Source organism: Panulirus ornatus, chromosome 37 (genome assembly GCF_036320965.1).
Source record: "Panulirus ornatus isolate Po-2019 chromosome 37, ASM3632096v1, whole genome shotgun sequence".
Classification (NCBI taxonomy): Eukaryota; Metazoa; Arthropoda; class Malacostraca; order Decapoda; family Palinuridae; genus Panulirus; species Panulirus ornatus.
In genome coordinates, this window is record NC_092260.1 from 23,749,736 (window position 1) to 23,764,306 (window position 14,571).

Below are 14,571 nucleotides of genomic sequence, written 5' to 3' on the forward strand. Positions count from 1 at the left end.
CTCTCTCTCTCTCTCTCTCTCTCTCTCCTTGGATGAAGGTGACGTGGCCACCAAGTGTTTACCTCGGTGTCATCAACATTCTTAAGTATGGATCCCAGGAGAGTTTAGAACCATATAGTGATGCATCCTTGGTAAAATACCTCAGTCAGTGTATGTGGTATGTGAGAGATATACCTAATATGTGGTATGTGAGAGATATACCTAATATGTGGTATGTGAGAGATATACCTAATATGGGGATATTATAATGATAATGATGATAGATTAAACTTAGTCAGACGTCATTTAAAAGACGACCAATATACCTCTCTTTTTTTTTTATGTGTTCAACTTCCCCAATAATTTCTGTGAACTATTTCGAAATTGTTCTTGAACAATTTCTCTAAATCTCCCACAAGTTCCCCCCCTCCCTGCCTCACCTTCCCTCCCACTTCCACTAACTTGGACCTGATCCTCTCCCTCCTCCCACCTCCTCCTCCTCCTCCTCCTGGCCCACCCACCCCCCAAGCGCCCCCCCCCCCACCTCAATTGTGTACAATAGCCAGGCCTGAAATGTCGTGGAGTCGGCTGTCGGCGCCTGATAGCGGGGAGAGGGAAATTAGGTGCTTATTAGATGGTTTTGTCTCGTTGGGCATTCATTAGACGCCAGGGTGTCCACACGCCTCCCTCTCGCTTTTATCACGGACGGTTGTCAAGGTAATGAGGGCTGGCTTGCTTGTGCACGCCCCTCTCTCTCTCTCTCTCTCTCTCTCTCTCTCTCTCTCTCTCTCTCTCTCTCTCTCTCTCTCTCTCTCTCTCGGGACTGGTGTGATGTCCTTTCCAGGTCTCGAGACTGGAAGTTGACACGGGATCGCTAACATGTACTTTTTTCTACCACGCCCTGTTTTTTTTTTTTTGGGGGGGGGGATGTGTGTTTCCGACGCGATGTTGGCTTTTATTTCGTCCACGAGTCGGCGACATGGTGATGATAGGTGGCTACGTGCCGCTTAGAGTTGGCTAGACCACGTCGCTGACTGGATATCGCCGCCAGATGGCTCTGCAGGGGGCGATACCTCGCCGCAGGTCAAGCCCAAACAAATCTCAGCGGTGCGCGTTGTATTCCTGCGTATAACTTGACCTGTACCTTGGCTCTCGCCCCGGGCTGGTGTTGGGAGTGTTGATGGCGTGAGGAACAGTTCACAAGAAGCTGTTGGTGGCCACGTCATCAGCGAGGCTTGCGTGATCAGAGAGCCTGTGTCGGGTATCCATTGGAAATGAGGGAGGAGGCCCACTCATCCTGCCTGACCAGATAGAGGACTGTATCCCGTTTCACTGTCGAGCCTTTATGGTGATTGTGAGTTAATTACCTTATGCATAGCGATCCGATCCTTGAACCACGACGGTACGACCCTTGAGCACGACGGTACGACCCTTGAACACGATGATCTGACCCTTGACTGCGACGTTACGACCCCTGTGCACGACGGTACGACCCTTGAGCACGTCGTTACGACCCTTGGGGACGATGATCCAACCTTTGATTGCGACAGTACGACCCCTGAGCACGGTGGAACGATGCCTCAGGTTTGCTGTTCTAATAGGTATATAGCTGAACGGCATTTCGACCTTTGCTTGCCGAACTCATCTCGGATTTGATACGTTTCCGAATCCGTGTAATGAATAAGATGTTTAAAAGTCCTTTTAGATGCATGGTATATGTAACACCAGTGAGATCAGAGTATCATGTTATTGACGCACTTAAGGGTTGAGACTTTACCCCAGATGAGAATCCTGTTAGTCTGCAGCCTCGATACTCTCACCGAGAGTAAACATTCAGCCATCTCGTATTACTCGAGGCGATCTCACAGCCATGTCTCTCACCCCCCTCCACACACACCTCGACTGGCGTGGAGCACCTGCGTGTGCGACGATACACTCAGCGTGAGGCAGCAAACACTTGACCTTCCCCCATCCACCCAGCTTTGATGACATGGTCACCGCCGTCCGCACTCAGGAGTACACGTGTTCGCCTCTTCCTTTATGAGCGTTTTTATTTTTTTTTCAACGGCGTGCGAGACGTTACGTGGAAGAACTTCCTATTATCTCCCTCCACTCTCCTCCCTTAATGAGTCTGCCTATCCCTCTCCGTTTTAATGCATTAATTGTTAATTCAGTCATTGTTGATTCTAATTATCTGTACACGGCACAGTGGAGGCGCGCCCTAACTGGGTCTGTCTGCCCTGTTGGTGCACCATCCAAACATTTACACGACCGTCGTTAATCTAAGTTTCTTAGTGCGCGGTGGTGTACGACCCTTGAGCACCAACACCACGGTGCTACCCTTGAGTACGACGTTACGACCCTTCGGGAACGACGGTACTACCCTTGAGCGCGACGATACGACCCTTCGGGAAACGACGGTACTCCCCTTGAGTACGTCGGTACGACCCTTCGGGCACGACGGTGCTACCCATGAGTACGTCGGTACGACCCTTCGGGAACGACGGTACTACCCTTGAGTACGACGATACGACCCTTTGGGAAACGACGGTACTCCCCTTGTGTACGTCGGTACGACCCTTTGGGAAACGACGGCACTACCCCTGAGGACGTCGATATACGACCCTTAGATAGGATGATGCCCCTGCCTCCCCCACCCCCCCTCCCCTTTCAAGGCCTCTGACCTCATCTCTCTCAAAGGGTCAGCGTCAGAGGCTAGTACATCATCACACACACACACACACACACACACACACACACACACCCTACAAGAGTCGTACCGTCGTGCTCAAGGGTCGTAACGTCGTGCTCACGGGGTTAATTAGGCTGCTCAAAGTTTAGGATTCATAATGATCATAATGTTAGTGGCTATAAAGTCAATATGGAGCCTGAGGCTGAGTTTACCACGCCAGGATGTCAGTTTGGTCTCCAGGGAGCGTGGGGGCTCGTTAACTCCGAGTAATTTGGGTATAAATAGGAAACAGTGTATATTGTTTAACAAGGGGGAGGAGGGGATGGTTGGAGGAGGATGTGCCTGCCAGGAGGGGAGGGGGGATCTGTTCGTGTGTGTGTGTGTGTGTGTGGGTGTGGGTGGGTGGTTGAGTGTTGTTAGGGGGGGTGGGGGGAAGGAGGGAGTAACTGTAACTGCTCCTGCAAACAACTTAACTCATTAGATTGAATGGCTGGGTTGTCTTTGCTTGAAAGCAAACATAAAGGATCTCTAATTAGACGAGATAGAAACGGGGATGTTTAGAATCGTCTCGTTTAGAATCGTCTCGTTCCAAAGTTGTAGATCCGTGGACTGGTTTAGGGTTTCTGGCCACAGTTGATTGGAGAAGAAGGCTTTTTTTATTCGGTTGTAGGTTTCGTTGCACGGAAGGTTGTAGGAATGCTGAGTATGTCGAGCACAGATATTAGGTTTGTTGTTGATCCACATCGACATTTGTAGGTCTTGCATTTGTCTTGCATTTGTCATGTTGCAATCTCTACCCTCCCTCCGCAGCGAGGGCCCTGCAGGGTACTGTTCCTCCCATTACTCACTCCCTGCGTAGTGAAGCCTACAGAAGTGGTGACCTCCTGCACATCCAGAGGTCCAGCGGATGCCTCCGCATGTTGGATATATAAGCGTCATGACCGCCCGGGTAACAACCTGGCTTACAAACATGCCTCTCTCTCTTGGCCACCAGTCCCATACACAAGACCCGGTCTGACTGAAGGCGGCGTAGTCCAACCCCGATCTCTCTCTCTCTCTCTCTCTCTCTCTCTCTCTCTCTCTCTCTCTCTCTCTCTCTCTCTCTCTCTCTCTCATCCCCCGCCTCTCTCTGCTGCCTCCCTCTGCTCCCTGACAGGTTGGGAGGGAGGAGGGGAGGAGGGCGCACCATAATGTCTCACGAACCTGCAGGAAATTAGCCGCCCTTCGAAGTCGAGGGTGTGAGTCATGAGTCTAGCGAGACGAAGACACCCGCCACTGCTGCTGCTGCTGTCTGCTGAGCCACGTGGTGGTGGCGAGGAGGAGGAGGAGGCAGACTCACGCTCATCCGTGAGTCAGGGCAGTGAACTTTCGTAGGTCAAGCGAAGTCATTCGTTAGCTGTTAAGGGAGGGACATTCACGAACTAAGAAGGAGCTCTACCTCGGCCCCTGTGTGCGACTTTCCTGAGTTAACTCATCGTCCAATGAATGTGTATATATATATATAAATATTCGTGTTTTCACGAATGCTTTTAGGTATTCGTGCTTTCACTAAAGTTCTCGAGATCTCTTTATGGACACATATTCGTGTACATGTGGTCCGGTGTGCTTATATGATGTATACGTTACTGTCAAGGTACGATCCAGTCCGTTTACGCATTCGTGCATCTCGGGTTTCACTCGTAATTACTTTCGTGTATTCGTGGTCGAGTGAAGGTATGCTTTGGTGCATGCGATCCTCTTTTCATTGAATTTTAGAGTTATGATGTTATTTGTATGCTCTAAGGCCTCCCCCCCCGCGCAGTTGCTTGCATGTGATTGTACGATGTTTATGATTGCTTTCATCCTGTTTTGCTTGAATTCCTGGTAAAATTTGCTTGTGTGTGTGTGTTGTGTGTGTGTATGTGTTGCGTGCTATTCCTGTCCTCGCCACTGCATGCGCCCCAGAGCTTAGCCCGGGACTGCATTGCATTTATGCGCGCGTTTATGCGCATGCGTCCTTGACTGCGCGACCGTTAAGTATCTACTGGGAAGCAGCCTGGGAAACCCATTAGCCTAATCCACCACCATTATCACCATTACACCCCACCCCAACGTAGAACGAGGCGATGGGGACACCTGATGGGAGGTGGGAAAGGCAACCTATTGTGAGGGTGGTTTGGTATGCTTGACACACTGGTTTAGTGGTGTCTTAGATGTCGTAGTGCGTGTGTGTGTGTGAGGCGCGAGTTTGTTCAGATCTCTGGTTTAGATGTTGTGAAGGAGGTTTGTAGCTCCCTCGGTGGTTTGGATCGTAACTCGAATGGTTGAGTGTCTATAAATGGTTTCACTGTGGGTATGCGAACGCTCTTAATGTGGGGGGGAGAGAGATAGATGATAGAACGCCTGATGGTGTGTGTATGTGTGTGTGTTGAGGTTATCTGCTGCAGGATATAGGAAGAATATCCTGCAGTGCAGATACAGAGAGAGAGAGAGAGAGAGAGAGAGAGAGAGAGAGAGAGAGAGAGAGAGAGAGAGGATAGTTCAGCAAGGACTCCTCCCGACCTACCAGTGGACGACGTAAGGAGAAAGGAAAGGAAATTAAAGGGGTTCCTTCCCTCCTGACGCACAGCCAACATGAATACAATTATCAAGGAAGAACACCATGTAGTATTGGGAGTATATACACTGATTAGGAAGTTTTATAGGAAAGGATGAAGCGGAAAATGCATTCTGGTCTCATTTCCGCTGTCGCACACTCTGGGAAAGAAGGGTTTTAGCTTTTAATCCGTTAAGAAAGAAGTTGGAAGTCCTGAGTTTATTGATTATTGCTTTAACCCAAGAGTAGTGTCTTAATGGGCAAAGAATTATTTGTACAGGTTAGATGCAAGTTCCTTCGCTGAGGATCATATATATATATATATATATATATATATATATATATATATATATATATATATATATATATATATATATGTATTAACCTTTATAGAAAAAAGAATTTATCAGCCTTGGCAAAATCTTTTCAACCTTTGGTGTTGGGTGTAGGGGAGCGCTTGCCGTGGCTGAAGGCAACGGAGTTCCGGTGGAAGATCTTGTCGGAGGGAAGAAGGACCTCATACGTTTCTGCTGGCCACTGGACGCGACGTTACGGCACATAAGCACGACGGCAAGAGACCGACCCCCCCCACCTGAGACGACGTTACGACCCCCTCTTGAGCACGACGGTACGACCGTTGGGCATGATGGCCGTGACTTCTTGACCCTCCCGAATCCTTTCCTGAGGGTCAGGTCAAGGGTCGTATTTGCTCAAGGGTTCGTTCGTCGGGGAGGAGGAGGAGGAGGAGGAGGAGGAGGAGTGAACAGTTTATCCCCCAGTAGAAAGGCGATAATCCTATGTTCCTGTGAAGGAGGCTTCGCGTGAGACGTATCCTTTAACTCTGCGGTCGTATTTACGTGCATATTTCATCATGGTCGTGCACCGGTGCATTCAAAGAATCGATTCAGCGCATTACTGAGTCGCTACGCACGTGTGATTTGTGCCACATACATGATTACAGGAAGTGTGATATACACGATGGAGGGGGGATTATATGATATATATGTATATATATATATGTATATATATATATATATATATATATATATATATATATATATATATATATATATATATATATATATGTATATATATATGATTTTGGTTTATAAGCCTGTCGACTGGCTCAAGTCTTGAACTAATGAGACATTTATTACTTTTTTTATCGTGATTATTATCTACGTTGTGCAGCTGATGAGAGAGTTGCATACGAGATTTAAAAGGTGAATGTATTACTTGATAGAAAAAAAAAGAAACGTAAGTACTTAAAAGATTATGAGAATGAAAGGTTATATGAGAAATGACTGATGTAGTTACCCCGAGCAACTGTGGTAATGGTAAAAACTTTGTAGTTTGTGGTGCTGTGATTGTGGTCAATATTGAATAATGAAACACACACACACACACGCACACACACACACACACACACACACACACACACACACACACACACGGATTCGCTGCGGAATACTGAAAAAAAAAGAATATAAGATTAAAGTATCAGCGAGAGAGAGAGAGAGAGAGAGAGAGAGAGAGAGAGAGAGAGAGAGAGAGAGAGAGAAGAGGAAAAGACTGTGATAATGGAATCAGTATATTTACTAGGACGGGGTGGAGTGCGGGGTGGGGGGTTGGTTGGTTAGTGGAAGTGAGATTCGCAATAGAGGAAATATGCAAATATCATTTGCGAAAACGCCTGTGATATTCGCAATGGCCGGCTTGGGTGAGTGGGCACGTGATTCGCAATAACTGGAGTTCAAAGTCATGTGGTAGAGGCGGTGGTGGGTGGCTGGATGACGGTACGCACGCTCACAGTAACAAGAGGTGGAGGGTGGAAGGGATGGAGGGGTGAGGTGTGTGAGTTGAATGACGGGTAGAGGAGATGGTGAGTCGCTCCTGGTGAGTTGGTGAGGAGATGGAAGAAGAAGGAGGAGGAGGAGGGAGTGGAAAACATTGAATGTTGTTTACAATACACCTAACCTAACCTAACCTAACCTAACCTAACCTAACCTAACTTAACCAAACGTGATGTTTAGGATAACAAGACAAACATGACATTCACTCTAGTATATATATATATATATATATATATATATATATATATATATATATGGTTCGCAGCAGGGAGAAGAAGGGGGGTGACGGGAGGGGGAGGGGGTCAGCGGAACGGGGGCATGGCGCCCCTTGCCTCGGGTTTTATGGGAGAGGAGAACCAAAATATCTTTATAGATGTTTTATGGGTCGTTGAGGCTTACCCCTGATCACTCTCACTCTGCCCCCCCCTCTCCTCTCTCTCTCACCTTGAACATTCGCTCTCACTTTCACGATTACTAGGGGATCATCCATCTACTCTCCCTCACTACTCATGGTTACCCAGGCCCATTCTCTCATTCTCTTTCAACCTCCTCACTTACGTGGTTCTCATGAGTTCTCCGGCCTTAGATCTCCTCATAAATTCTCATGTTTCTCGTTACCTTCCCACTTACATGCTCTCTTGCAGTTATTTCCAATTTTCTCCTCATAAATGAGATTATCTTTGCCTCATTTACCTTCTTGGCCTCGTATGGCCCTCACATATATTCATTTAATCATCATGCTTATTCCCTCCCTCCCTCCCCATTCCCCAGTACTTCTCATAGATCTGTCCCTGGCTACCTCACTGTAGCCCTCGGACCTGTAGATATGTATGTAATGTGTTGTCACACTTTCAGAACCATGCCTACGTCTGTGCCATCACTTTGTTCCTCTTAAATGCTTTACACCTTTATTCTCAACCCATGATAACCTCATTTTCCTCATCATGGGATTCATTTAGCACCCCATAGTCTCATCGAACCCTTCGCAGATCTCATTAGAACGGCCCCTTCAGCCACCTCGCTTTCTACCCCAACTGGCTATCCTTAGAGACGTGACCTTTTCTCCCTCCTCAACATTCCCTCCTCATCACTCCCTCCTCATCACTCCCTTCTCTGACATTCCTCATATATCTACCCATGACCCATTGCCCCATTCATATTCCCCTCCACAGCTCCCCATCATTCCATATTCACATGCAGTTCACCCACACCTTTTTTTTTTTCCTTTAACCCTTCGTGTTCCTTCCTTACATTCTTACATCATCTCGGTATTTCCTGTTTTCATCTTAAATATTTATGTCAGAGGTTTTAGGAGTCAGGCGGCTGGGTGTGGCTTCTAAGGAGCGTCAGTCCATTGTTCTTTATTCTTGTGGACACACAATATAGTAAGAAATAGTGTGTGTGTGTATATATATATATATATATATATATATATATATATATATATATATATATATATATATATATATATATACACTCGCGCGCATATAGTTTTCATGCAGTCATCATTCCCAGACGCTAGCTCATGACAGTAACACACATATATACACACGTTCCTTGTTTTACGTCGATTTGCTCGTGCGCGGTGGAGGGCGGACGCTGCAGGCCCAGCAGACCCAGCGTTTTATGGAGAGGCAACGCCGCTTTAACTCACCACCGTCCAGCTCTGCCTAAATCAAACCGTGACCGGGAAATCCCGTGACAAGAAGAGAAGAAGAATTTACAGTCTCAAGCAGACGGCCACCAATTTATGAGGCGAAGATTATGAACACCTTTAAATCACGTGTAGACAAATATCCTTGATGGTAAAGGACTCTCATGAAACGATCCTGTTGGAGAAGGAAAAAGGAATTTAATCACAAAATCCAACTTCACTTTCATCCTTTCAGGTACCTGTCTCCTTCTATTCACGCTTTCCTACAAAATTTCTTTGTCGGTATACTCACTGAGGATTTTACCTGGTGTTCCTCTTTAGTTATTTTCCTGCCGGCTGTTGCGCCAAAGGGAGCGTTGGGTGGGAAGAGCCTTCTGCTTTACTAACCTCCCTTCATCTCTACGTATAAGGGAGGAGTCCAGGTGATACTGAGGGGGAAAAGGGTGGAAGAACGTTTGCCATCCGGAACACATTTACTTTCAGCAGAAGGGAACATTGTGAACTGGGTGTTCCATCCCCCAGTGGAGTAGAGGATGATAGTTACAAATGTCAACGCGAGTGGAAATTCACCCCCCCTTTTCCATTGTATTTATCTAGTTATTCACCGTTTATTTGTCAACGATTTAACACCCTTTTGGTATTAAGGCGGGGCAGCGCTGCGAGAGGCGAAGAGGAACATGTTGAAGAACTTGAGAAAGAGAGAGAGAGAGAGAGAGAGAGAGAGAGAGAGAGAGAGAGAGAGAGAGAGAGAGAGAGAGCCAATCATCTCTTAATCATTCCTTCTCTTCTTGCTCACCATTTCCCCTTCTTCCTCCCTCTGATCAGCCGCCCTCACATCCACTCCCTCCCCCATGTCAAGTGTTTATCACCAGCAGCCACTATCTCCCCTTCTCCCACTCAGCTGTTTACCCCTACCCTTCCAACCTCCCCCTCCTTTTACCCTCTTTTACCCCCAGCATCCCCTACACCTCTATCCCCTACACCTCGCACCACTACCCCCAACGTAAACAAGGACATTGGAGTCCACATGGGCCTCTGACCTGACCTCCACAGTCGTTTCAGTTGCAATCAAAAGGCCACAACAGATAGGGCTTGCCTCACCCTCCCCACCCGTCTCCCTGTCTCTGCCATTTTAAATTCTGATCAGCAGTCCTGTTGCCTCACATCTTTCACCGTTCTCGCTCTCTCCATAATTTCCTGCAAACTGCTTTCCCTAATCGTCCAATAACCTTCCATCCCTCATCTTCATCACCATCAGTTACTGTGATCGCATTCTCGACAAAGGCGGTGTATTTCGATCCTCTCTCTCTCTCTCTCTCTCTCTCTCTCTCTCTCTCTCTCTCTCTCTCTCTCTCTCTCTCTCTCTCTCTCTCTCACACACACACACACACACACACACACACACACACACACACACACACACACACACACACACACACACACAACTAAAACGAAGAGATATAGAGAAAAGTACTTCGATGGCGGAAGGAGCTGTAATGTATTGAATGTTATGAAGACGATGGTTAGTCATGGAATGTAAGCAGGGTTCAGGGAGTGAGAGGATGGAAGTTCATGGATAAAAGAGATCGTGAATGAGGGAGATTGAACGAGTGAAGAGAGAACCCGAGAGAAGTAAGTGAAGAATGAGAGTTAAGTCGGAGAATAAGAGAGGGAAAATAGAGAAGAGGGGAGAGTCAGGATGAAAGGTGAGAGGAAAATGTACGAGAATATGAGGTTTGTAAGGAGAGAGAGAGAGAGAGAGAGAGAGAGAGAGAGAGAGAGAGAGAGAGAGAGAGAGAGAGAGAGAGAGGAACACCCCCCCCCCCCAAGGATGAGTCAGAGAAAGGAGGAATTCCTAGGAAGAGAATAGAGAGGCGAAATTGACGTGGAAAAGAGAGGGTAAACGAGAGCCAGGGAGAGAATATGAAAGCCTTGCGTGAAGGGAGAGTAAAGCCAAAATGAGTCGGGAAGGGAAGCAAATTGGTGCACGTTTAGACCAACAACAGACAAAGAAAGACGGGATGTCGAGAAAAGAAAGTTCGTTAGTGTTTGAAGAAGAGAAAGCTAGTGTCTTGCTAGATTAGAGAAAGTTAATGTTTGAATTGGTGAAAGTTAGTGTTTGAATAAGAGGTGGTTAGTGTTTAATAAGATATAAAGATAGTCTTTAGATACGTGAAAGGTAATGTTTAAATGAGAAAGCGAATGTTTAATACGAGAAAGTGAGGATTGAAGAGAAAGTGAAAATTTTAAGAAAAGTGTAAGGAAATGCAGAGAAAAATTGAGATCAAAAGATTAAGAGTAAAAGAAATTAAAAAACAAGAGAAACTAAATCATAGAAGGGAAGTGAACAAGGATGAGAGACAAGAGTGAGAGTGAAAAAAAGAGGATGAGAGACAATAGTTAGAGCTAGAGAAAGAGAATGAGAGACAACAACAATGCATAGTATGAATATGTGCTGTTGATCTTTCTCCCTGTTAGACACTGCAGATTGCAGTGTACAAAAAAAAAGAGAGTACGTGAATTAACCATATATTCTACAATATTCCTTTTTGTGAGAATGCAAAATGCTCTTTATTTTGTACGCTGTGGTACGCGACATTGTGCTGTACATCTGTAAGGTTAGAAGGAAAGATTTCCTCTGTGTGTGTGTGTGTGTGTGTGTGTGTGTGTGTGTGTGTGTGCAGGACGTTTGCTATAGAGGCGCATGGACAGGAACGAATGAGGGGTTAGATGGATTAAAAGATAGTATTGGACGATAGAGAGAGAGAGAGAGAGAGAGAGAGAGAGAGAGAGAGAGAGAGAGAGAGAGAGAGAGAGTAATAAACTAGGGGGAAGGCAGAGAGGTAGATGGATGGGATAAACAAAAACAGATGGAGAGAGGAATATTGGGTAGGGGAGGAGAGAGAGAGAGTCATGAAGCCATCAGAGGGTTGGAGAGGAGGGAAGGTGATGGATGGCGGGGGTAACAAGATGGAATGGATAGATGGCAAGGGTAGGAGGGAGGGAGGGAGGGAGAGAGAGAGAGAGAGAGAGAGAGAGAGAGAGAGAGAGAGAGAGAGAGAGAGAGAGGGAGGGGGAAGAGCAGTCATCCACTCTGTCGTCGAGACGAGGACCCGATTTATATCCCCCCCTCCCCCCACCCCCCACCCCAACCTGTCGTCGTGGTAGACAGAGCAAGGAGAGACAGTACGTGGGTCAGAGGGAGCAACGACTGAGCAGAAACGACGATGAAGAAAAACAAGGAATTATGAGGCCGCTGTCGGGGGTAGGTGGTGGTGGGGGGGTTTAGTATCTGTACCACCAGGGCGACGCGTCGGTGTGGCGCGTGAGATGCTGCTGCTGCTGCTGGTGCTGCTGCCACCTTGGAGAACCGCAGCTGCAGCTGCCACCATGAAGAGCCTTAGCTGTGGTAGGAAAGCACGGTAGACAAAGAGCCTTAGCTGTGGTAGGAAAGCACGGTAGACAAAGAGCCTTAGCTGTGGTAGGGATGCGCGGTGGACGAAGAGCCTTAGCTGTGGTAGGGATGCGCGGTAGACGAAGAGCCTTAGCTGTGGTAGGGATGCGCGGTGGACGAAGAGCCTTAGCTGTGGTAGGGATGCGCGGTAGACGAAGAGCCTTAGCTGTGATAGGGATGCGCGGTGGACGAAGAGCCTTAGCTGTGGTAGGGAAACACGGACGACCTTGAAGAGCCTTAACTGCGCCATGGATCACACGCGACCTTGAAGAGCCCTAGCTGCGGGTTTGGATCACGTACGGCCTTGAAGAGCCGAGCTGATGGGGGGGGGGGGGGGATGCGTACGACGGCATTCGGTCGTGTCGATGGATCGCGGACGGTCGCGAAGAATCGTGTCGAGGAACCGACCACCCTCCAGGACCCGCGGGGAGCCCTGCGTCAGCCCGCGGCGAGGAGACGCACCGGGGACGACGAGGGGCGACCACGAGGAACGGCCAGAATGACGCTCGCGAGACGCTTATCAAAGGGAAGAGTGAAGGTTGGGGATGGGGGGGACGCAGGGGGACGACGAACGAACGGACGGACGGACGGACTGACGGACACCCACACACACGAATTTCTTCTTAAGAGCCGTGTCACTTGGACACCCTCAAAGAGAGAGAGAGAGAGAGAGAGAGAGAGAGAGAGAGAGAGAGAGAGAGAGAGAGAGAGATTGCTCTGTTGCCCGGGCGACTTAGAGGACACGGGGAGGAGGAGGCGAAGGAGGAGGAGGAGGAGGAGGAGGAGGAGGGAACCTTATATACATATATGTACGTTTCTGATCACGCGAAGAATTTTACGGTCGCCCCTTCATCTAAAAAAAAAATTCGAGAGAGAGAGAGAGAGAGAGAGAGAGAGAGAGAGAGAGAGAGAGAGAGAGAGAGAGAGAGAAGGGATTAGAAAACGATATAGTCTCGAGCGGGGTCTTCGGGAAGCCGCTAAGAGTAGTCCGAGACGACCCAGAACAAGCCAACGACCTCGTTAGTGAGATTATATAGACATCTTCAGGAAACTCCTGACCCGATGGTGTAGACGTAAGGCCTCCGTCAGAGGAAGTAGAGCGTCTCAAGGTAGGAAAGGTGTGTGTGTGTGTGTGTGTGTGTGTGTGTGTGTGTGTGTGTGTGTGTGTGTGTGTCTGTCTGTGTCTCGCCGCCGCCCGTGAGCATGGCAAAGAAGAAGAAGTAAGAATATAGTTATACGGGACGGCGTCTTCCAAGACATCTCGGCGGGGGCAAAAAAAAAAAGGGTTAAGGGCGGCCCCCACGACGGGAGATCAAAGAGGTCTTTAAGGAGACCAAAATGGGAGACAAGGACGAATGCACACACGATCCCAAGGAACGAGATTCGTCACACTCGTTCAGGACGACGGGTCGAGCTGGGGGGGGAAGGGGGGGATGGCTGACTCCCCCCCCCACACACACACACACACCGTCACACTTCTCTCTCTCTCTCTCTCTCTCTCTCTCTCTCTCTCTCTCTCTCTCTCTCTCTCTCTCTCTCTCTCTCTCTCTCCCTCACTGAAATAAAGGGGAAGGTCGGTAAGAAGAGAGTAAAGGGGAGAGGCGATCGGAAGGGAATCCTATTGACATCGAGAGAAAATCTCTCTCTCTCTCTCTCTCTCTCTCTCTCTCTCTCTCTCTCTCTCTCTCTCTCTCTCTCTCTCTCTCTCTCTCTCTCTGAAGTAGAGAAGGAAAAAAAGGAAGAGACGAAAAGGAAAGAAGGAAGAGCAGGAGGAAGCAAGAGTACATATCTAACATCAATGAAAACTTAATGTATTGTATCCTATTTCCCCTCTCCCTTTCATGGATATTGAAAGAGAGAGAGAGAGAGAGAGAGAGAGAGAGAGAGAGAGAGAGAGAGAGAGAGAGAGAGAGAGAGAAGACATAAGAAGAAGAACGACAACAAGAGGAGAAAAAAGAAAAAAAGTTGAAGAAATTAGAAGAAAAAGAAGAAGAGACGAAAGGAAGAAGAAGAGGAAGGACGAAGGAAGGAAAATGAAGAGGAAAGGAGAGGGTGGAAGAGGTAGGGGGGGTTGGGGGTTGTGGTGCTGGTGATGTGGGTTGTGGGGAGTCGTTTCCTGGGGACGCACGACCCCCGGGGGAGGGGATCATGAAGGACATAACCGCAGGAGCCCGTCATTCGGGGCCTTGCAACTCTCCTTTACTCCTGTCGTGTCGAGATGAAGCCATCACCAGGATGAACACCCGTCCCCCTACCTCCCCCAACCTTCCCCAACTACTCCAACCTTCTCCAAACCTTCCCTAACTTCCCCAACCTTTTCCAAACCTTCCCCAACTTCCCCAACCTTCTTCAAACCTTCCCCAA